Source organism: Artibeus jamaicensis, unplaced genomic scaffold (assembly GCF_021234435.1).
Source record: "Artibeus jamaicensis isolate MK-2021 breed Jamaican fruit bat unplaced genomic scaffold, CSHL_Jam_final scaffold_3151, whole genome shotgun sequence".
NCBI lineage: Eukaryota > Metazoa > Chordata > Mammalia > Chiroptera > Phyllostomidae > Artibeus > Artibeus jamaicensis.
Genome location: NW_026522037.1, coordinates 3790838 through 3814830, shown reverse-complemented (window position 1 = coordinate 3814830; position 23993 = coordinate 3790838). Strand labels below are relative to the sequence as shown.

Below are 23993 nucleotides of genomic sequence, written 5' to 3'. Positions count from 1 at the left end.
CATCAGGGAGAGTCCCATCCAAACGAGGACACTTTAACTTAAAGACAAAGTGTAAGTAGTAAGATTGGAAGCTCATTCCAGCCAAAAGGAGCAGCAGGTGCTAAGGCACTGGGGTGAACCTCTTCAGAATGAGCGGTCAGGGCACCTGTCCTGGTAAGAACACAGCTGCAGAGAAGGTCCTGGGTCTCCTGGTGAAAGACCAGAGTCTCTGTCTTACTGTACAGATGCACCATACAGAGAGGAGAGTTAGAAAGCTCTCTCTAGGGTGTGGTAGATGACGGACAGGAATAAGGGACTAGAAGCAATTAGACAAGAGAGTCGAGTTTGCAACAGAGCAGGTGCAAGACCTGCGTTTGAACACTGGCCACAGAAACAGAGAGGGAGGAAGAGATATTTCCAAGGCAAGATGTGCTTTGTCCCCTAAGTAACAGGACCCCAAGTCCCCAAACTTCAGGGCACAACTGTCACTATGGGGAAGTCCCCCGTGTCTCCCTCCCGGTTTCACAGACACCTCTGCTGGCGCCCTCTCTCCTCCCTGTCGCCAGCCCCCGCCTCCTTTCTCAGGAAGCCTGGGTCTCCCCGGAGCGGGTCTGCCCTTGGGGGAAGCCTCACGGGCTCTGTGTCCTGCAGCCGGGCCGACATTCCCATTCCGGCGGAAGGAAGAGGGGTTCGGTGCCCCCCGCATGCACGTGTGCTAGCCCAGGCAGGAGGGAGCGCCTCCGCAGAGGAATCCAGAAAGAGGGCGGGAGAAGCGCGCCAGAATCTCAGTCCGGTCCCGGCGCCCAGGTCGGCCTCGGAGGAGCTGCAGCCTCCAACAGGTTCGTAGACCGCGCGCTCGCTCTCCGCTGCTGAGCCGCCACCTCCGCCACCGGGCAGGCTCGCCAGAGAGGCCCTGGCCGCAGGCCCCGCGCCGCCGAGCTCCGGAGCTCCCGAGGGTGGCTTCCTCGGGCCCTCCTTCCTTCTCGCGGCAGCTCTCACCGGGGCTCTTCCGGGGCGAGGCGCACAGGGCGCCCCGGGCTCCCTCTCGCTTCAGCAGCACCTCGGGGGCAGCTCCTGGGGCTCGCGGGGGTCAGCCCTGCACGGCGGACGGCGCTCGCCCCGCGCTCCGCTCCTCGTTCGGTCCGGGTTCAGCACCGCGGCCGCCGAGGACAGTCGCTGGCCCCCGCGGCTCCGCGCGGCGCCCTGGCCAGCCGCCCGCTTCTCGCCCAGACGCAGACAAAGCCGAGGGCCTGGGGCCTCCCCGTTCCTTGGGGCTGAGGGTTTGCATCGCTTGGCGGGGTTCGGCTTCCCCCAGGGCGGTGTCGGGGCGAGCTGGGGAGGGGGGCCTAGTCGCACCGCCGCTTTGGTCTGCAGTTCGCCGAGGCCCGGCCATGCAATGGCGGGTCCCAGCGGGAAGTCAGAGAGGCTGGGAGGCGCCGAGGGTCTGGAGCTCCGGCTGGGCGAGCCGGACCTAAGTTGATAGAAACGGGCGCGCGGCCGTCTTCCCTCCGGACCCCCCACCTCCGCTTTAGCTCAGGACCTTCGAGAGCCTAACACAGGTGCCCCGGGCTGGCAGCTGCAGTGGCGGACTCTGGCTGTCCTCAGAACATCCCTAGAAAGTGTGCGGCTGAGTTTCCGTGGGGGAGGGTGCTGACAAACCACGGGGAAGCCGCACCAACGGGGCAGCTACATGCTCCCCCTCCCTCCTGCCCAGGATTCCTCCCCTGCCTCCGGGAGTGAAGCCACGAGGAGGGACGGGGGTGCGGGGAGCGGGCGACAGGCTGTGAACAGGCTTCGTTCTGGGAGATTGCAGTTAGCGAGAAAAGAGGGGGAAGAAGTATGAGAATCTGAAAGGTCCCTAAACAGAAAAGGCAGCTCGGCGGCAGAAAAGCAAATGTGGGAGTGGAGACCTCTCCCCTGGGAGCCAAAGCTGGAGGACCCTCGGCTCACGTGATCCTCCCTCACTGAGGGTCTCCCTGGGAGACCCAGCCTACAGGACAGAAGTGATTTGCCCAGGGTCACGCAGCAATTTAGTAGCAGAACTGGGCCTAAAGCCCAGGCTCCCAAAACCCTGAGCCTGCCCGAAACATTCCCAGAGACACCGTGTAAAACCCCAGAGGCAGGGAGAGAGCTGACCGGTGTTCATCCTGAGACCGAATCTCAGCTCAGTCACTGGCAGTGACCTTGGGCGAGTGACCTTCCGAGAAGACAGGGTAACAGTGCCCACTTTGTAAGGACTTCATTTAAAAACCTGTATAAGGAGATTAGGGTGGTGCCTGGCACATAGTGAGTGTTCAAAAAACTGGTAGCTACCGTCCCTGCTGCGACCCCCTTTGTCGATGTGCGCCGAGGACACCCAGGACCTGGTGTGTGTCAGGCGCCGGCTGTGCACCGGGGAGCAGAGAGGTGTCCTGAGGAGGACCCGGAGAAGCAAACAGGTGTGCTGTGGCGCGGTGAGGGCTTTCATTGCGTGTGCCAGGCCATGGGCTCCCCCACGCAGGAGAGGTGAGCTGCGAGGAGCGAGATCACAGCCGCTGGGGCGATGTCACTGCACCAGAGGGGCCTTGGGACGGGGACTGTGAAGTGAGAGTGGAGAGACAGGCTACGGCCAGTCGCCAAAGGGCTGTTGGTGATGAAGTGTCTCAAACGTATTGTTTCAAATAGAAAGAATACTATAAGAAACCCCCACATGTCCATCACCCAGCTTCAACAATTGGCTGATTTTGTTTCCTCTCTACCCACAACCATTCTCATCGCGCACGCTTATTTTGAAGCAAACGCAAGACATCACCTCATTCAGAGCAGAAGGACTTTTAATGTCAATAACAATGTCTGCCATTCAAATGCTGTCCCGCTAACTCAAATCCTGACTTCCCCTCCTTGGTCTGTTCTGAACATGCCTCTGCTTGGCAGGAAGCTCTGAGACAGGCCACACTGTGGCGATGAAGCATGTGCCCTAGAGAAACTATTTCAGAAAAAAACAAGGGTGCATCGACCCTCAGCAGGTTTGACCAAACCTGAATTGTTTCTCTCTCCTACCTCCACTGTGGCCAGAGACCAGTGACTATGTACCAGGCCGATCAAAAAACAAATCAAGCCCCATAAAGAAAGAGAGTTTTCCCTTCAAAGTAATCTGAGCAACAAGCTCATAAAAACAGAATGCCTGACGTTGTGGAAATCGTTGATTTGGAAATCACCAAACCCAATAGCCACACTTTACGGACGAGGAGATAAGGGTCAGAAAGGAAAAGAAACTCACCCGAAGTCCCGCAGGCCTGACACCAGAGCCCAGTCCTCTGAACTCACAATCTAAAGCTCTTTTCCGTTCACCTCTCTCCCTTGGAAGGTTAGACCTCAGAGTCTGTCAGCCCATAAACTTGGGATGCTGTCGCCTTTCCTGGGAGGAAGAGGGGGAAGGAGGACAAGAAATGTCCTTCCTGGTTCTCCAGAGGATGACATGTATGGCAGCTGGACTTGGAAACACCTTAACACACTTCCCTCCCATGGCCTTTTGAAGAAGTCGACCGTGGCAGTGCCTGTGTTCTGGCCACTGAGCAAACCTCCTGGCTGGCCTGCTGGTTCTCACGAGCCAAGGCCCTGCGGTCAGACACCCAGATCTCATTTCTGTGGGGTTTGCCCATCCTGCACCAGACGCATGTGAAGCCCCCTTCTTCCCACTGGGCCTGACTTTGGCTGCGTATGTCTCTCAGCTACAGACCCCTCCTTGGAGGTGTTTTGCCTTGTTTTATTGTTTATTCTGTTACAGTTGTCCCAATTTCTTTTTTCCCTTCTGTCCCCCTCTACCCAGCCCACACTCCACTGTCCATGTCCATGCGTCATTCATGCACATTCTTTGACTCGGCCTGTGCCCTGGCAGAACGCAGGGCTCTTGTACCTTTCTGGTGCCTCCTGTTACCAATGAAACACGTTGGCCGTGACGGGTGTGTGTGCTTCCTCGGGGCTCTAGACACTTCACAAGTCAGCATCTTCACTTTTCAAGGATGTTTCTGCTTATAAAATGGGAAGGCGGGAACTCATGAGTTTCCTTGAGGTAGACAAAGTCAAACACATGTGAAGAGTTCTAAGCATCTCTGGTGAAGGGAAGTGAGCAGAGAATGGTCAATAAAATCGCCTTACTTCTGGAAATATGACTGTAGGCAAGAAATAAGGCAGTAAAGACAGTGGATTTTAGCTTGTGAAATTATCCCAGCTTTTAGCCAGAGATGAGACCAATTTATATCTGTATTTATGTTCTGTTATATTATATTTATTATGTTATGGCGAGGCGGCACAGTAATAGGTCCGCTCCCAAAGGGACCCTGCCTTCCCCCACCTCTAACTTACTGAGCGGCTACTGGGTGTCAGGCCCTGTTCCAGGTGCTGAGCAAGACCCCCCACATCCCTGCTCCTGTGGGGCTGACCAACTGGCAGTGGACACAAGTCATTAATAACCATTTAAGAAGTAAATATGAAAACATTTAGGCGTCTAGGCAGATAAAGAAGGTCTGTCTGAAACGGAGGCTTGAATGACAAAAAGTCGGTCACGTGAGGAGGTGGGGCAGGACATTCCGGGCGCAGGAGATAGCGCTGGCAGAGGCCCCTGGGCTGTTTGGGGACAGGCACGAGGCCAGTGTGGCTGGAGCAGAGTGAACAAGGGGGAGAGCGGCAACAGATGAGGGCAGGGAGGAGGTGGCAGGAACCAGACCGTGTGGTGCCGTAAAATCCTAGTCCCTGGCCAGGATTTTATTCCGAATTCAGTGGATTGCCTCTGGATGGTTTTAAGACAGGAAGTGACAAAAACTGGATTCGTTTTTAAAAGATGCCTTCGGTGGCTCCACGGAGAATGGATGACACGGGATGCTGGGTGGGCACAGAGTGGCACAGAGCAGGAGATGCAACCCGCCCCTCGCGCTCGGGCACTCAGCACCCAGTCGAGGAATCCAACAGGGCAGCATCCTCCCAGGGGGAGGAGTGTGCACAGCATTGTGGGAACACAGACGGGGGGATTCATTCAACCTGGGAGGCATCACGGAAGCCCTCATGGAAGCAGGCATGGCTGTTGCATTGTACCTACGAAAGGGAGGGTAGGCCCGTGCCCAGAGCAGACAGAGGCAACACAGCAGCAGTGAGCGCACGGACCGGGAGCCAGGCCGCCTGCATTCAGACCCCCACCGCCCCACGTAGCAGCGTGGGCACGTGGGCGAGCTCTGTACCTCTCTGTGTCTCGATGACCTTATCCTTAAAATGGAGCCTATGAGGGTCACAACACTTATTTCAAGGGGTTCCTGTGATGATGGAACAAGTTAAAGTTCTATGTATGGTGCCAGGTGGGTACTTGACATTGGGGGGGGGGGCGCTTTGTAAAGTAGATGATTGTCTAACCACTATGCTGTACACCTGATACTAATGCAAAATAATGTTGCATGTAAAAAACCCACAGAGTAAAATTTGGGAAGCACCTAGTGCCTAGTATTTAGAAAATGACATAATAGTTAAACAAAAATGGAGCAAAATGGGGGTCAGGGGGCAGGGAGCATGTGTTGTAAAAGGTCGACTCGAGGTGGATTCGAGGGGCCTTGCAAACCAGGCCAAAGATGCCCATCTTGCTCCATAGGCAACAAGAGGTCACCCAGGGCTTTTCATCAGGGGGACTTGGGTGGAGAGGAAGCTAAAACCCAAGGGCCCAGAAAGGAAAAGGGACCGACCCACGGTCACATGGGCAGTTCCTGTCAAGACAGTGTCGTGTGTGTCCCCCCTGCTGATCCAATACTGTGGGGAGCAAGAGCAGCATATATTCTGTTCCCCCACTGCATCCTGACGGTTAGAAGAACAGCTAGGATATTCTCATTAAGTATTTGTGGAATGCGTTCCCGAATCGATGACCAATAGGGCAAGATCAGAAACCTCGAATCCTCAAGGAAAGTCAATGCATGGTGGATAGTGGCGAAACCTCTCTCAGGAAAGTAAACCAAATTCCTAGAAATGTTGCCTTGGGGGGCTCAAGCCCTTATGAACCCCAACTTCCATAACAAATGACACTGCCACCCACGCTCCCCCTGATACTCATACAAGCGGCAAAAGCATTGCAGCATGGGGTTCAGAAGGTAATCTCGGTAAAGTGTCGGGGAGATGAAAAACATTCCCCAGACATTCAGCGAGGTGACTGCCAACGTGGAGAAAATTTATCTCCACATTGGCAACAGGCAGGCTTTTGTGCTGCTCAGAAACCGGCCATTAGAATTCCTGTCTTTGACTCCTCGGGAAGCTGTGACAGCTAAGCCGGCAAGTAGGGTCTCGCAGTTCAACCAGCAGATGGCAAGAGACTCGGAGGAAGTCGGATCCAGCTTTCAGGTGGCTGGGTGCCCACTCGGAGCAGCGGGAGGGGCGAGGAGCTCCTCCACTGGAGCGAACACCAGTCCCAGCGCTTTCTGGCTGGGCGATCTGGGGCAAGTCCCACCATTTCTCTGAAATTCAAGTTCATCATCTGTATCCTGGGGATAATACTGCCGGCCCCACTGGGTCATTTTGCTTTTGGTTCTGACTGGAGCAGGGGGGTTACCTCCCATTCCCCAAATGTGGAAACTGAAGCCCGGGTTTGGTCTATTAACTCCTTAACACTCACTGAGCACCTCTGATGGGCCAGGGACTATTTTAGGAGCTAGAGACAAATGAAGAATTAGATCCGGTCTGTGCTCTCACTGAACTCATGTTCTAGTGGGGAAACAGAAAACAATGAGTAAACAAATAATTTCACTGAGTTATATAAGTGCTAGGGAAATAATAAAAGAGGGGGTGTGCCACGGAGGTTGGCGGCTGTTTGCATAAGGCAGGGAGGGGAGACCTGAAGAAAGAGGCATTGAAGCTCACATCTGGATGGGAAGAAGGAGCCAACCATGGGACAAGTGTCCGGGCAGAATGTGCAAAGGTCCTGGGGTAGGAGGTAGCCTAACAGATTGCAGGACAGAAACTAATGCGTAAGGAAGAGGGTGGTACAGATGAGGGCAGAGAGGCGACAGGGCCAGAGCAGGGCAGGTCTTGAAGACTGGGTGAAGCAGAGGCATAATGTAAACTGTGGTTGGGTCACTCACTTGGTCACCCGCTAGAAAGGGGCCTGAAGGGCAAAGCCCAGGTCAGCGTGATTCCCTGAACCCCCCACCCCTTCAGGCCCACAGGTGCTGCTGCCATCTCTAGAGCAGGTCAGCCAAGGGGCAAACAAAGTGATGGGTTCCCCTGCTGGGGAGTAAAGCCACTGGCTGGCTGGCTGCCCGCCCGGTGGGCACCGCAGTACAGGCAGCATTCTGGTGCCATGAGGCAGGAAGGGTGAAGGAGGAGACATAGGGCTGGTGCAGCTGGGGTGAGGTAAGGAAGAGGGGCACCTGCCTCAGGTGCAGAATGTAAGGGGTGCTAAAAACTCAGCTGTCAAGGCAAGCAACTAGTGCAATTAAAACAAAATTAATGCAAGATTTTCATGACGAATAAAATATCAAATTTTTCTAATAAAGCCAGGATTCCAAAAGAGCCAGGTTGAGGGTGAGGGAGATGGGAGTAGTCACTGATGTGCGGGATCTAATCCTGACCCTGAGACGGGCACTGCCTGAGTGCCAGCGTTGAAGCTGGTCTGCTCAGACAAACGGAAGGTAGGAGAGGGTTTCCAGTTGGGACCTCAGAGACTACTGCCTGGGTGGTGGCCTGGGCCACAGAGGTGAAACCTGAGCAGGGACTGCACAGCTGGGACATGACGCTTGACCTGCAGCCCTGGGCACTGTTGATGTCAAGCGGCCTGGGTTCCAACTCACCCCTCGGATGCTGTGGTCCCTAAGTAAGGCGCATCGCCTCTCCAGGCTCAGTTTCCCCAATTGTGACCCTGGGGCTAATAAGACAAAGTCCCCAGGATTCTGTAAGATGCCGTTTGAAGTCCTCTAGCACCCAGCCACTCAAAGGGTGGTCCGCAGACCAGCAACATCCTCATCTCCTGGGCGCTTCTTAACAATGCAGAACCCCGGCTGCACCCCAGGCCCTTGAGTCAGAATCTGCATTGTAACAAGACCCCCAGAGGTTGGCACGCACACAAAAGTCTGCAGAGCTGATCCACTCTTGGCATGTAGAAAACGCTCGATAAAGGATGATGCCTCTGCCTGCCCGACTCCGGTTAGATCCTGAGTTCAGGCAAGAGGAAAACCCAAATGGAAACCAGAGCCTGACGTGGCAACCTTGCTGAATTTTAAATGGTCAAGTTCTGAAGCGAGGGAGCCTGGCGGAGCTCTTTCTATATGTAACCACGTAGGTCCTCTACTTACTCATCTGGAAAATGGGAAGGATAAAAGCAAGCACCTTATATGGTTGTTGTGAAGATATAATGAGGTAACATGAGTAAAATCCAGTGCAATGTTTGGCACACAGTAAGTGCTCGATAAATACATGCCGTCGTTGATGGTAGGGGTGGGGGTGGAAGGGCGGGTTCAGTAAGTCATTACTGACTACAGCCCATGTGACAAAATAGGTAACACTTGTATAACTCTCTGTCACTTATAAAGCACTTTCATTCCGTTGACTTCCATAATTCTTTGGGTGAGATAGCATGAGATAGATTCATTTTACAGAGGAAAAATTCTAGGCTCAGAGAGGTGAAGTGACTTGTCCGAATAAGCCAGGATTTAAGTCCCTGAAGTCTGACACCGAAATGTGTGCCAGCAACAGAGCATCCAACCCATAACCATGGAAAAGATCAAAAATGGGAAAAGACAATATTTGACTCTAGAGATGGTATTATCCAGCCCCCTTATTTTACAGAAGGGGAAACTGATGCCCAGGGAGGGGAAGAGACTTGTCCAAGGTCACTCAGACAGACTGTCACCCAGGGGTCAAAACCCAGCTTGCAAGACTCCCAGTCCAGAGTCCTGTCCAGTGTCCAGACCCACCTCCTTCATCTGATTGGCCAGCCTCCCCCTGATGAACCCAGGGACACAGGATGCCAGGGCTGGTTCCCTGGGCAGGTCTGGTGGACAGAAGGCATCCCAGCTCCACCTTCCCTTGCAGACCAATCAGAACATGAGTGTGCAGAAGCTGGCGTTGCCAAGGTGAGGGCTGTGAGGTTGCTAGGACACAGCTGGGGAGCAGTCAGGTGGCAGAAGAGGCCATGGCTAAAGCTGGGGCTGGGGCAGAGACCAGGCTTGCCACTGTGATCTTCTCAGGAGCTGGGGGGACTGCCAGCTCCACGGGGCTGGTGCTCACAGAGCCGGCATCTCCACGCTCTACCCAGCGTCTGAGCCTGGAGGCTGAGTCCATTCCCACTCGGCCCCATGGCTCAGCAAGTACAAGTCCTACCACCTGCTCCTCCATCCACCGCTGCCCCCGCCCCCAGAAGGAGCTCTCCAGAGCACAAAGCAAAGTCTTGTTAAAGGCCTCTGCCCCATGAAAGCCCCTGGTCACTGGCCCCAACAACCTCGCAGCCTCATCTTTCTCCCCAAGGCCAAACCAAATTCCTCCAAGAGCCTGAGAAGACTGGGCTTCCTCCACGCCTCTGTAGATGATGCTCCTTCGATCTGGAAAGCCCGTCCTGCTCCACTGTCCTCTGAGCCTCACCTGAGACGCCCTCCCAGAAAAGCCCTCCCTGCTGCCCCCGGCAGTGCCACCTCTGACCAACCTGCTTCCACTGGAGGCCACCCTGTGTTTTAACTCTCCGCTTCCCTGTTTGTGTCCCCATTAGGCTGCGAGCACTTTATATCTCACTGCCAGAGTGAGAGCAGGTTCCAACTGTGTGAGATCAAGACTGCCCTGAGCCTCCAGGCCCTCCTCTGTGAGACGGGGTTGATGACCTTGGCCTTGCCAGGCTAATGGGAGTATTAGACGCTGTGGCTGTAAGGGGCTTGTCACTGACTGTACCCCTCACCTGTGAGAATAACAGCTGTTGTCTGAAAGGGGTCTGTAAACAGGAAAGTCCCGGTCAGGTGTAAATCCTCCTAATTCTGACCATGAGCACTCTTGATTCCCATAAGCCTCTGGTCCTGAGTCATCCTGATACGCTTTCTGCCCACCCTTCATTCATTGGACGCAATGTATCTAATACCAACTCTGTGCCACACGATATGCTAGCTGTTTGGGACTTGGCAGGAGGTAGACAGTAGACACTTAATGGCACCAGCCGCCTTTCTTCCCTTGCCTCCTCAGTCAGCCGCAGGACCCAGCGCACAGGTAGACCTGCCTGAGGCTCTCCCGAGCCCGCTCCCTGGGCAGCCGGCATGCTCCACCCACATACACTCTTCCCACTTCCCCGCCGAGCCATGAACCCCACCCCCGTAATATCTGCCCTGGTTGCAATCCAGGTGCTAGTTTTAAATTCAAATACCGTCAGCTCCCTGAGAGCAGGCAACACGCCTGCCCTTTTCACTGTGGAGTCGCCAGCATCCAGAGCACGGCCTGGCCCGGTCGTGCAGCCACTCGTTCATTCACGCGCTCTGCAGATAACCATCAGGTCCTGCTGAGTGCCAGGCTCCGGGGAACCGTGGGGTCCTGCCTCACCACACTCTTACTCTAGCTAGCAGGATGGGGCTGGAGGAGGTTGTGTTAAGAAGTAATAGTACCACGGCGGCTGAGACCCCGGCTGAGGTGCGGGGTTACCCAGGGTCCTCCAGGAAGGCTGCCCCGCAAAACGTAAATGGCCTTGGGTGGGACGGAACCGCCGCTTCCCTGGACCACCTCTGTGATCTGGGCCAAACCCTCCATCCCCGCCTCTGTGAACAAGACAAGAATCCCCACTTCCTGAGTCACAGTGAGCAGGACCACAGTATGGAAGGAAGGGGGAGAAGTCGAGGCGGAGGCAACAGGCTGCACTTGGGCCTCCACACACACATCTCAGGCCCCTGCAGAGGCCGAAGCCTTGCCGACCACCCTCGAAACCCTGACCGGAGCGGGGCGGGAAGACCGACGATGGTGAGTCCTGCTCCGGCTCCCCACTCACCGCACCTGTGCCCCCCTCTGCAAGACAGGACTGGAGCGGGGACCTCACTGACCCCAACCTCGATGTGAAAGCACACTGGCTGGGCGGGCTCAGTCAGCAAGTAACCCGGGTGCCCGCTTTGTGCCAGGCCTGTGCGAGGTGGCGGAAACAGCCCTGAGAGACCCAGTCCTTGTCTTTTTGGGGAGTGCTGGGCGCCTCCTAGAAAAAAGCAGAGGCAGGTAACTAAGACGTGAGGGGCTACAACACAGCAGATGCTTCACGGGCACTATCGGTGCAACACCACCAACAGGAGCAATGCACACTTACGTAGCACTAATGTACGAGGTTGGTGCCACTAGTGCCCCCACTTTACACACGAGGGAGCTGAGGTCACAGAGATGTAAAGGATACCATCCAACCCAGATGACTGACAGTAAATTCCGTCCATCGTCCCCAGTCAGAAATCACACTTAAGCCAGAAAGCCGTGCAGTCAGTGGTACGACCTTGCCTGAACCGGTGACCAGCTGCTGTCAGGAGAGCAGGTGAGGTGGGGTCAGGGGTGGGGCCTGATGCCTGGCCAGTCCCCCTCCTTCCCAGCCCCCTGCTGGGACCCCCAGCATTAGTGGTGGCCTCAGAAAGGCAAGGGCATACCTAGATGGGGTCTGGGGTTCAGTGCCCACTCAGGAGGCCATCCCCCTGGAAGCTCTCTCTCTGCCCCTCCAACCCCTGCCTCCCTCCCCCAGGAAGCTGTGCATGTCTGGCACGCTGACTGCTCTACTCACTGACTGAAGTGTCCTGCACCCTGACTCGGTCAAAAAGCAAAGCTCAGGGCACGCAGGGGTCGCCTCGGGGTGATGCTCAGAGCCCCCCACTCCTGGGGTAAGGGTCAGGATGACACTTCCCCTCCACAATCACCAAGAGCACCCCTAAGTGGGACTGAGATGGATCAGCTGGACAGTGTGGTGGAATGGCGTTGGTGTGCATTTTTAGAGCTGTGTACGACACAGAAGCACTTCCTTGTATGTTACCCTATTCAGGGATGTTCCCAAAAAAAACCTTGGGTGCCCTTAGTGTTCCCAGTCCACAGAGGGCAAACTGAAGCTCAGAGAGGGGAAAGCACTTGCCCAAAGATATAAAGCCCGTGAGTGGCTAAGCCTGAATTCAGACCTACTTTTTCTTGTCTGTATGGCCAAGTGGCCGCTGCACCTTGCGGGTGCTTGGTACAGGTTCGAGGAATGAATGAGTGAATTAATGAACTGCCCCAGATCAACAGCAGGGCAGGGCAGGGCACAGCAGTGCTGGAACCTGGCACCCCCGTCACTCCCAGTCCCTGTGCTCCTTCTGCTGAACTCTGGCTCAACAATCCCCCACCACCACCCACCCTAGGGTCTCAAGCATCAGTGTGTGGCTTCCTCACCCCCTCCACCAGCAGACAGAGGGTGAAGGTGGAGCAGGCAGGCTCAGCCCCTCCTCTAGGGGGCCCCCAAGCTCAGATCCCACACAGAGTCCCTTCATCCACATTGCCTCTTCCCTGCCACCCACTACCAGCAATCCAACGTGCAGAGTTGTAAACTTGTTTCTTTAAATAAACAGTCTTGAGTTTCGTACCAGATAGTCTTTTAAGAGGAGGAACGTCTCCAGGCCACTTCATATTTAGCATACAGTGAGCCACATATTTGCACAGAGAGAGTGTGTGTGGATACAGAGATCTCTCGATCGCTGTAGCTATCGTTGCTCACCCAGATGGGAGCTATTTATGACGCTGAGTCACCGTAGCTAATGCCACTGAGGGATTCCAGGCTGGGCTCCGAGCCCCAGCATCACAGACCTCACAGCTCTCTGTCTCATCCTCACTGCCACAAACGGAGACAGTGAACCCCCATCACACTGAAGGGACGGAAAGAAACATTTGGGCCATGGGCAGTGGAGACTTTCTCATCACCAGGTCCTACTTCAAGTCAGTGTTCTCCATCTAAAGCTTCACAGATCTTCAGGCAAACCCCTTCCTCATACAGGAGAGGAAACTAAGGCCCAGAGAGGGGAGGGGCTTGCCCAGTGGCACACAGCAAGCCGATGCCATTGCCGGTCCTAGAGCTCAGATCTTCTGATTGCTGCCTGGGGCTCTTTCCCTTCCCCCGTCACCTTCTCCAGTTCTATCTCCAACGTCCGGCCATTTCAGCCCAGTGAAGCGCTTCCTGTTCTCTGAAAGCTCGGAGGTGTCACGGAGCACTTCCTCCGGTGGGCTCGTCCGGGAGGGGAGATGAGGGGAGACGAGGCCGGCTTGCCTGCGTGCCCCGCGCTTTCATGCGGCACCTGCTGGTCTGCACACTGGGCTTTAAACCGAAGACCAGTTTAGCACTGGAGAGCACCGGTTCCTGGGGAACGTTAGTTCTCGTTTGAACAAGTACCCGTTTATCTCCACCCTCTCTCTTGTCTCTAAGCCAGTTCTCTATCCATGCAAAAATAGACTCCCGCCCACTCACCACCTACCTCTGTCCAATTCCACAAGGAATCGATTTTATTAATAGGCTTTGGGATAGAAACTTGACAAAGGCTTTTGTAAAAGTCACCCTTTATCTCCCTATATAGTTCACTTCTCAAAGAATTCTAATAAACTGGTCAGGTGGGAGTTCACCATATACAAAATACTCAATAATGCACTCTTTCCCTCTATATAGAATGTGTTTGCTTAAGCATTTGATGATCTCCAGCCTTTATTATAAAATCTATTGACTTGTCCTAAGAGACAGTGGGATGAGGAGGAAATAGCAAAGCCTCTGGAACTAGGTCTGGGTCAAGTGCTAGCTGGCCATGTACTGCTTCTGCATCCACACTGACTGCTGAGAATTAAGTGAGATAGTGTCTGTAAGGTATTTGGCACATAGTAAATGCTCAATGCAGATTTGTGAATGAATGGATGAATGAACGATGAATTGAGTGAATGAATGACTCAGGACCCATATGGATGGGGGACCAGATGACTCTGCAGTCTGAAGTCTTGAACTCAGACAACCCCAAGAGGGTAGTTTGAGTAGTTTTGGGGAGTGGACCCCAGGAATTAGGCTCCTGGTTGGGCTGTCTCCAGGCCAGAAATGATAGTTCTTTCTCCAGCCCCTTGTGCAAGGGGTTCCTAAGCTCAAGGAAAAGTTTGAGTCTGGAATCTATGTTCAAAACAGACAACTTTTGGAGAGTAAAGATTGTGTCTCGTTAACTGTAGGATTCTACCTTTCCCCAAACCAGAGCCTGGCTCGGGGTAGTATGGATTAAGCATAGAGAGATACAACACAGTAAGTAAGTAACTTAACTTGAGTTGACTTGGCTTAAACTGACTTAGGCTGTTTTGAGTTTGCTAATGGACTCAGCTCTAGAGCCTTCCAAGAAGCTTCCTGGAACTCAAGCTTGGCTCAACCTGGTGCCACAGCGCATGGGAGACCCGAAGGGTGATGTTCTGGGGCCATTTAGGGTCCTCCAAAGATGGAGGCATCTCAGAGAGGACTGAGGAAAAGAGCCATCTTGGCTGAGACAGGGGTCACCTCAAGGATGAATGTCCTTTAAGAATCTTTAAAACTGATTAGAACTCTGCCAGCTCTTTCCATAGTTTGAGAGAGAGAGAGACTCGTCTCTTCCTGGCAGAGAAGGGCCCTCGGAGAGAACCCATTTCAGTAGGAGATGGTCTCTAGGTTGGGGGACCACAGGCTCTACCATGAGGGGAGAAGGCAGACTGAGGCCAGCGGCCAGGCAGAATTTCATATTACCAATGCTGGCATGATTGTAATTGGCCCTACTGTCAGACTGAGGGTTTTGGGGGGGTCTCTGAGTAAGGCATGACTCTAACTCCAAACTTACATCAGGCATTAGTTGTTTAAAGAAACAATGACCCAAGGACCACAGTGGGGAATTAGACAAGACCACTGGCATCTCAATATGGAGGGCAGCCAGCACCACAGGGCTCCCTGGCTGGTTCCAACTCAGATGCTGCCCATCACAGGATGCAACCAGGCACCTGAGAGAGGCAGGGACTGAGGAAACAGTGAGAGTCAGAGAGCAGCAGCTGCTCAGGCCCTTACTGTGTTTGGCTATGTCTGTGTGTGCATCCCACGGGCTGGACTGAGAGCCCATCAGAGGCAGACATCCATCCTTCTGGTGACCTCTGAAAACCTGGGTACAGGTTAGACACCAGTGGTCAATGAAGGGATAACTAGGTCAGAGTGAGGCCCTCGGAAGATTTCAAGATGGCAAGATGACAAGATGGAAATGTTCAAGATTTCAACATGGCAAAGGTCCAAAGTAGAGATGTCCAGATAGAGAAGATAACACGGATCCAGAAGTTGCCCCTGGGGAGTCTGGCTCACAGGGAAAAGGAGAGACTAAATAAAGTCAGGAGACTGGTTGTCAGTGGTGTTCCTCCGAGTCCCAGGCTTCTGAGACGGGCTCTCCAGGGCCCTTACAGATTCAGACAAGGGAAGCTCCCCAGAAAAGAAGCTCTGGACCAAACAAACCCACTTAAAATTTAAAAAGCTCCAATTTGGCCTGTTCTATATATTGAATTTCCACACACGTTTTCACTTTGAAAGGATTCTTTGGATTTAAATAAAACCGCATTTGGGAATCACTCACACTGAAAGAGCCCAGGCACCAGGAGGAGGACCATCTGGATTCAGTCTCGGCCCAAGCCTTTCGGCCTGTGGGACTTCGGGCAGGGAACCCTTGGAGCCTCCGCATTCTGACCTGGAAGCCGTTTTTCCAGGGATGTGCAAGAATGAACTGAGACGCTACAGCATTTGCCAAGGGCTGGCACGTGTGTGATTGATGGCATGCACAATCATTTTAGGTGGTCTGAGGATGAACAGTTATTATTTTACTAGCTCACAATTGATACATTAGGAAAATATAAGCAGCACACCAAACTGTGTGATTTATGGAAATAATATACCATTCTCTTTTAAAATAAAATGATGTGCTTTTAAAAAGGCCACTCAGTCTCAGTAAAATTACTGAGTAAATAAATAGTACTGATACAGCAGAAATCAGGAACGTGGCACACGCATGACTGCAACACGGGGGGAACGAGGTTAACTCCTGGCACCGCATCGTCGCTTAGGAAGGGCTCAAAAACGTCAGTTCTTGCGTCCATCTCTGTATTTGAACTCCCTGAGATGGCTAGACCTAGAAGCAAGCTCATCCTTTGGGCAAATTAGCTGTCTAGGCCTGGTCTGTCTGGAATAGTATGTGGTGGGCACAGAGTGGGCAGCAGTGGTCACGTCCAGGCAGACAGCAGAGGTTGTGTCCGGGCGGGTGGCAGTGGTCGAGTCTGGCAGGCAGCAGTGGTCACAGCCAGGCGGTCACACACAGAGGCAGCCAAGGCCGCCATTCAAGGACAGTAATAGGACTCTTCATGGTCAGTGCATGGAAGCACCTCTTCATTGGCAGGTTTACTCAGGACATCCAGAAAAGGAGAAAAGTGGGAAAGAAATGAGGGGAGAATTTCACTGGCTTGAGCTTTCCACCTTTCCTCATTTTCCAGTCGGTAAAAACTAGGAAATGAGTATCAAGTTGCTGGAGAACAAAGGTCAAATGCCAATGAGCAAACCCTTTAGAATGAAATCACCACCTGGCTGCTGGGCGTCTCCTTGACCTGGGAGTGACTGCAGCTGCTCAGAGGCCTCTCTCGGGTGATCAAATGCCAATGCACTGAGGGATCCTGAGCCTGGTTGTCAGCCTTGGCCATATACTTGGCTGGTGGTGCGTCAGTGGCCCCCCTGCTGGTGGCCCTGAGACACCTGCCGTGCCTTTGTCAGGCTGGGCACCGCGCAACAGCAAATGCTTCCTCGGAAAGGAATCTCAGATCTTACACATGCTTTAGAAAGAGGGCAAGCTTTAAATTCCCAACATGACCCTTCACTCATCTGAGCTCTCGCTTCATCATCTCGAAAATAGGACTGGCGGGGCTCCCTATCCTGTCCTGGGCCCAGGCCTTTGGCTGCCTCCTCCCTGAGTATCAGAGGCAGCGGCCTTTTGTCTCATGCAGCTACAATAGGCGCCTTAGCGGGGTTTCCTCACTGGCAAAGGCAGGTGTGGCGGGGGCAGGAGGAGCATCCCCCACCCTGCCCCCCGCAAGGCACTCTGTCTCACTGCAGCTGCCGTGCTCAGGCTGACAGCCACACAATTAGGCCCAGAAAGGCCTTTCCCTTCTCAAGGGCTTTCATCTCAGAGCCCAGACGCCCTTTATTTTGGGAGCCTTGCTTGGTAAAGTGCTTTGTCAACGCCACCTCCAAGCAGCGCCCCGCCCCCACCACACACAGCACACACTGCCATCCTGCCTGTCCTTCCATTCATTAATCCACTCAGCATTTGGTGAGCATTCCATGCACCCTGCTAGGCACTGGGACACCAGTCCCTGTTGCTTTTTCCCTGCCATGTCTTCGCCTGGGGGGGGGGGGTGATGATGAATAAGAAACAAGTAGATGGATATGACAAATAGCATCACTTTGGATGGAGCTCAAGGCTACAGAAACGGAGCAGGGCAAAACCCTGATGGAGAGGGGCAACCGCTCTCTCCATCCCTCCATCCACCCATGCCCAGCGCAGAGCAGGACACTCACAGGCCTGCTGCAAGTGTATCCTCCTCTGGTTTGGGTTCCAAGCTCTGGTCCTGGACGGAAGGGTCGCACCGCAGCGACCACTTGTGGGGGCAGGTCCCAGTATGTAGTACCAGGAGGTCCCAGCTGCTGCTGATCCCCAGTGATTTTGGCCCCTCCCCTGTCTTCCTTGCCAGTCTGCCAGCTCCTTCAGGTCCGTCGGCTTTCCCAGATGCCTAGCCTCTCCTGCCCCCGCAGCAGGGAGAGGGGCCATAGGAACTCTTCCTTGTTCTACCAGCCTCTCTCCGCTGGTGCCGTAGATTGTCCCTCCAGCTCCGCTGGATTCGAAGCAAATGGAGTCCTTTCCCAGTGACTCCCCACAAAACACCAGTTCAGGTCGACGGAGCCCAGGCCCTCCCCCACCTCCACGCCCAGGGCTCTCTCCATTTCTCCGGCTCAGGCATCCCCCTTCCTCTGAATCACTGAATCATCCCCCTCCCTGGATCATCGTCTTTTTCTCTGTCTCATCTCAATTGCCCCCTCGGTCTCCCTGCCACTCCAACTCACATCCGAAATGTACTTTTTATCTGGACATTAACTTACTTCAAATACTTTTTTTAAAGGCACTGAGCCCCTACTGGGTGCCAGGCGTGGGGCAAGGAGCTGGGGTCTAATCAGCGATGAGTCAAGCAAGGACTTCCCTGGGTGGGAATGAGTCATGTACTTAAATAGGGGAAGTGGGGAGGCTGAAAATGACCGATGTTAAAGGACATACTGAATGAGGGCTGAAAAGCAAAAAAGAAGGGGGGAGGGGCTTCACAGAGGAGGTGACTTTTTAGCCAGACCTGGAAACATGGTCCTGCAACAGAATAGGAACTGACGGGGAGGAAGGTCCTCAGCCTGCTCAGCCCCCACCCCCACCCTCAAATCTGAACCCTGCTGTCCAGCATCCTTCTTATTTAATCCTCAGTCTCCTGAATCCAGCACGGGCTTTGGCGTCTGGCAGACCTGGGGCGGAGTCCCACTGACTCAGCTCTCCGAGCTTTCACGCATTCATCTTGCCATCTGTAAACAGCCTCCTTGGACGGTTGTGGAAATCAAACATGACAAAGGATAGGGAACCGCTTTCCTACTGTTAATGAGACTCTTTACTGTTAATGAGGGCAATTTGACTGCAATTTGACTGCAAGTGACAGAAACCCAACATGAAATGGCTTGCAAGAAAAAAGAAAAGTCTGACATTGCTGTCATCGGGCACACCTCGACTCAGGGGCTCTCGCGATGGCCCCCCTGCGGGCCTCAGGTCTGCTGTCCTCTGGCTGGCACGGCTGTCAGCGGAATGCCCGCCCCCCCAGAGGGGCAGCGCAGCAACCACCTGCCCACCAGCCATGCAACTCTGGTGGACTCAACAAGGCCCGTGCCCTAGGGCTCCCGTGAGGTTCCGGGTCAAGTCTCAGTGGACTGATCACTAACCACCCCTGCAGCCAGGCCTGGGCCACGCTCGCCCCTGGGGCAGGTGGTCATGTCATCCTCCCACCCAGTCCATCAGGACCCTGGGTGGGAAAGGAGTGGGTCTTCCTAAAGAGGTGCTGATACACTGTTACCAAAAGAAGAGCTGATGGGTGCTGGGTGTCAATCCCCTCGGGTAAGGGGGACAAGAAACACAGAAGAAAGGAAGGTTCACCCCCTCTCTCTCAGGCCTCACGCTAGCCGTCATCTCCTCCAAAAGAGTCTTCTCTGACTCCCCAAGGCTGTCTGTGTTCGGAACCCCGCCCCTCCCCCACGGTGCTCCCACAGCACCTCACACTTCCCTTATCATCGTACTCATATTTATTATCATTACCATTGATCTGTCTGTCTCCTTCACAGTCCTCTGAGTATCGGGAGGTCAAACACAGTGCCTGTCTCGAGTGGTGCTATGCCTCCACCGTTGACAAATGCTGAACACTTGGTGAATGATTAGATGGATAAATAACAGATAGCTGGATGGATGTTTAGATGGCTGGGTGTTTGGACAGGTGAATGTGTTTGGGTGGATGGATGGATGGATGGACGGACGGACAGACAGACAGGGAGAAAACTGGTAAGATCGGTTTGGGACATGGTAAGCCTAAGCTGTCCCTGAACAGAGCTGTCCCTCGAGCTGTTGACAGAGGGACCTGGAGTCCAGGGGAGGCGCCTGGGCTGAAAACAGGGGTTTGAGAGCTATTAGCACGGAGACAATAATGGAGCCCACGGAGGCGGAGGCGATAATCGGGATCCCCAGGGAAAGGGCGACGTGATGCGCCCGAGTCACACGTCACCTCGGTGACCCCTGAACCAGGGTTGCGTGCTGTCCGAGTCTGCCCCCACTCCCCCATTCCAAGGCCACCTGGCCACCACCGGAGTTGGCAGCAGAGTTAACGCCGCTCCGTTCTCTCCTCCCTCCCCCTCCCCAAACCACTCAGCCAGAAGGGAGCTCTGCCTGGGAGGACAGAGAGACAGATTATGTAAACTGTGATTGCCACCCACAGGAGGAGGAGGAGAGCGAACAGGTACTGAAATGTGCTTTCAATAATGCATGTCCTCCTCCGCGGAGGCCCGGGGCTTGCTGAGGGGGCGAGGCGTTTAAAGGGACCGGGCCTCCCATCCCTGGCAGCAGCACCCAGAGGCTCCCGAGCGGCCGTCCACAGGTGGAGGGCTTTCTGGACACACCCCCTAGGGGTCCCCAACCTTTCACCATCAGGAACACCTTTGACTCACTCTTGGCCCCAGTGGATCTGAGTTCTTGTAGATCCTGTTTCCGAACACACTGCATTTAAGTCATGATTAATTTATTTTCATTTTTTATTAATCAAAGACATTTAACTGCCAGTCAAAACTTTGATCAGCAAGAGATAAACCACGAGGTGATACCACGCCAATCCAAAGAGAAGAAATATGAAGGCTAGTTGGCCACGCCCACCTTGCTGCTGCTCCCTATCCCGCCCATCCATGACTACCTTTAGAAAACCTCACAGGTGCGAGAACCCCCAGCTGGGGAACGGGGATCCTGCCCTCCACTCATATTTCACAGAGGAGGAAACCGAGACCCAGGAGGATGAATGGACTTGCCCGGGGTCACAGCATCAGTGGAATCCTCTCCAGTTTCAACTGGTTTAGAATTGGGCAGAGATGGGCCATCCAAGGGACATCCGATCAAGAGCAAAGCAGGGGAATGGTCGCGTTAGCTAGCAATTCCTTGTGCCCCCACTGTGCGCCAGACCCAGCTGATGTACTCTCACGCCCCCTTCTCATACCACCCTGCGGGGGGGTGGGGACTTTCACTCCTGTTGTGCACGTGAGAAACTTGAGTTTTGGTCAAAGAGGCTGTGTGGCTTACATAATCCACTTGGCGGTAAAGGAAAGGATCGGGGTGCCAGCGGGCCCAGCAACTGACCATAACTGATCACGCTCCTCCTCCCTCACTGCTCTGGCTGGGATGATGGCAAGGAGGCCAGGAAGCCGCATTTGAAGTTCTGTTCCCTCTTACCAGCTGGGTGAATCTGGCTAAGATTTCACCCCTCTGAGCTTCCCTTTTCTCACCCGGGTCTGGCCTCTTGTTCTTTGTATGGTAAGAAGAGACAATGGGGTTCAAGTCCTCAACACAGAGCTGGAGCACAGTGCTGGGGATGGGTCCTCTCCCTCCCTTCTCCCCTTTCCTTGTTAAAAATCCTCCACGCCCGCTGGCAGAAGCCAGGCCAAGAGACCTGACTGCCTATGTCTTTGGCGACCTCCCGAGCTGTGGATTAGGAAAGCATCGCCCTGCTCCCCCCACCCCGCCGTCAATCACACGGACCGTCCTCCTCCAGTCCGGTGATTGTAAGACGAGAGCTCTCTTGCAGGAGGAGGCTCTCCCTCCAGCACGAATGCTCTCCTGGTCATTGCCATCTGCTTCCACGTCTGGTTTTGTTGGCTCTGGGTCAGAGAAGAAGGCTTGAAAATTCCCACCACCCTCCTGGAAACCCTGTTTATTTCCCGAGGCAGCCTAATGACTGTGGGGGGGGGGGGTCTCAGCTCCCAGCAGCTGGACATGGTGGCCTCCTGGACCTGCCACACTTGCCCCGCTGGACAAGGTGGAGGTCTGAGTAATTGACCCTTTTGCACCCCTTCCCCTGGAAGTGGTTTTAAGTGAATAGGTATAAAAAATGTGGTGACTGGGCTGGAGCACTGAGCAGTTCCTTGGGTGCAACGCAACGTATCAGAGATCCATGAGGCACCGCCCTGTGCCAGGCTGGGCTGGGGGTTGAGGGTTCAGGGATGAGGCCTGGCCCTGCCCTGGAGGAGATCCCAGTCTGTGGGGGGAAATGGCCATAAAGACAGTTTGGGGACTGTGACAGAGGGATGTGCAGGGTGCTGGGGAGCCCGGGGGAGGACAAGGCTCACTGAGCAGGGGGAGAAACACGGGAGGCCTCACAGAAGACAGACCTTCATGCTGAGCCTGGTGAGAACAGGCAATTCCAGACAGTGGTACAGATGGAAAGACAGGACTATGTGAGAGCCTTTGAAGAAAGACTCTAGATCTGTCCAAATGCAAGAGGATGGCAAAAAGGCTCAACTGGGTCAGATGGCAAGGGGTCTCAAATGTCACTGCCAGTGGGAATGCTCAGGCTTTGGCCATAGGGAGCTGTGGCACAAGTGTCTGTGGTCAGACTAAGGTTCAGGAAAGAGCTCCTGTTTGTAGAAAAAAGATTTGCAAGGACAAAACTGGAGGCAGGCATCCCAAAGCAGGAGTAATAACAGTCCATGCAAAAATCAGCGGAGCCAGGAACTAGGAGGGGGAGGTGAGTGGACTGAAGTTGGTAGTTGACTGGGTGAGGATGAGGGACAGGAAGGTATCTCTCAGGACCACACCCTGCTTTTGGGACCCTACCTGTCCCTCTACTCTGCCCGGGATGGGGGGAGAGGATCCGCTGATGTCCGGGCCAACCCAGGACCCCAGGGAGGCTATCTCCCTCAAGCCTGAAGAGGAAGTTTGCCTCCTATACTCCCATACTGGTCGACACATTTCCAGTTGCAGGTGAAAGAAATTCAGCTCAAAGTGACTGTAGCAAAAGGGGGAATTTGGGGGCATTGTGATGAGACACTCAGGGGGCAATGGTTTCCACCACAGCTAGATCAGGGCAGCTCAAATGATATTGTAAAAGACAGCCTCAGTTTCTCTCCATGACTTAGCTCCACTTTTCTCTTAGTTTCATGTCCAGGCAGGTTCTATTCTGATGCAGATCCCTGCAGCTCCAGCCTTAGAACGCACTAACTTAGCAACCAGCCACAACAGCAAGCTTCCCAACAGCTCCAGCAGAAGTCCCAGACTGAGTCTCATTGGCCTCTCTTCAGTCACATGCCCCTCCCTGAACCAATCACTACAGCCAGAGGAATAGACTGCACTGATTGGTCAAACCCTGGTCATGTGCCCTCTACTGGAGCCCCAGACTGAGGGCTCAGCCACACCTAAACCACTTGGAAGGAGACTTCAGAAACAGTAGTCCCCTCAAAAGAAATTGGGGTCCTGTAATTAAAAGAAAGGAAATGAATGCTTGGAATGCAAAACCACCAGCTATCCTCTTGCTTACCTTTGCATGGCAGCCTGGGCTATCCAGAGTGGCCACAGTACCTTCCAACATTTGGCATCCTTATCATGGTCTTATACCCAGGCCTGCTCAACAGAGCAAGGTCCAAGAGATGAATAAGTGGGGAGATGCACTTGACCTTTTGCATATTCAAAATAACAGCCAATTGGAATTAATTTATTTACTCATTGCCCTCCAGTATGTTCTGACTAGCTCTGGCTGCCATGAATGACAGAAAGACCCCAAGAATCTTAGTCAGTAGGTATAATTATCTGGTAACTTAGTAGAGTCAGACTCACCCTCCCAAAAATACATTCCATTGCATTTTTTTCTGTCACTGAGACACTTTTATTGGTTTTCAGATTAACTGATTCACGTGATAAAGTGTGAATTGAAAAGGTCTTTAAAGTCCTCTTTACTTTTGAGTACATTTTGTCTTCACCAATAAAAATACCTAATTATTGTTGCATTTATTGTACATTCATTGAGGCAGCCTCCAGATCTTTAATGATTTAGTCTTTGGAAGTCTGGATCTAAGCCCTGAGCAGGTGTGGTGGTCCCTAAGAGGGACCCACCAGCTAAGAGGGTGAGGACCTGAGACCTGTCCCATTAAGACAAGGAAATGCAACATTGGAGTGTGGGCAATAATGGGTTCCAGGCATGTGACCTCTATGCTCAAGTATCTGCCTGTGGAAGCAATGCATGTCGATGCTGAGGGCAGGGGTTTAAATGACTGGAAATAGAATTTTAGCTCAATGTGAAAGAGAAATACCCAAGGACCAGAGCGATTACACAACGAACATGCTGCCGTATAAGGTAGCGAGTGAGTTCTTTGTCCCTGGCAGTGTGTAAACAGGAACTCTCAGACAGGAAGTTGGACCAAAGGATCTCAGCCCCTTCTAACCGGGAGC

The 23993-nt window shown here is 53.7% G+C and overlaps 1 protein-coding gene across 1 annotated transcript in view; it reads left to right on the top strand.

The window, feature by feature from the left end:
• Positions 1–581: 581 nt before the first annotated feature.
• Positions 582–23993, top strand: part of CPLX2 (complexin 2) — a 64936-nt gene continuing 41524 nt past the window's right edge. Inside the window, exon 1 of the mRNA XM_037127933.2 lies at positions 582–818. The gene's annotated coding sequence lies outside the window, so the exon portion shown is untranslated. The remainder of the gene's footprint in view (positions 819–23993) is intronic.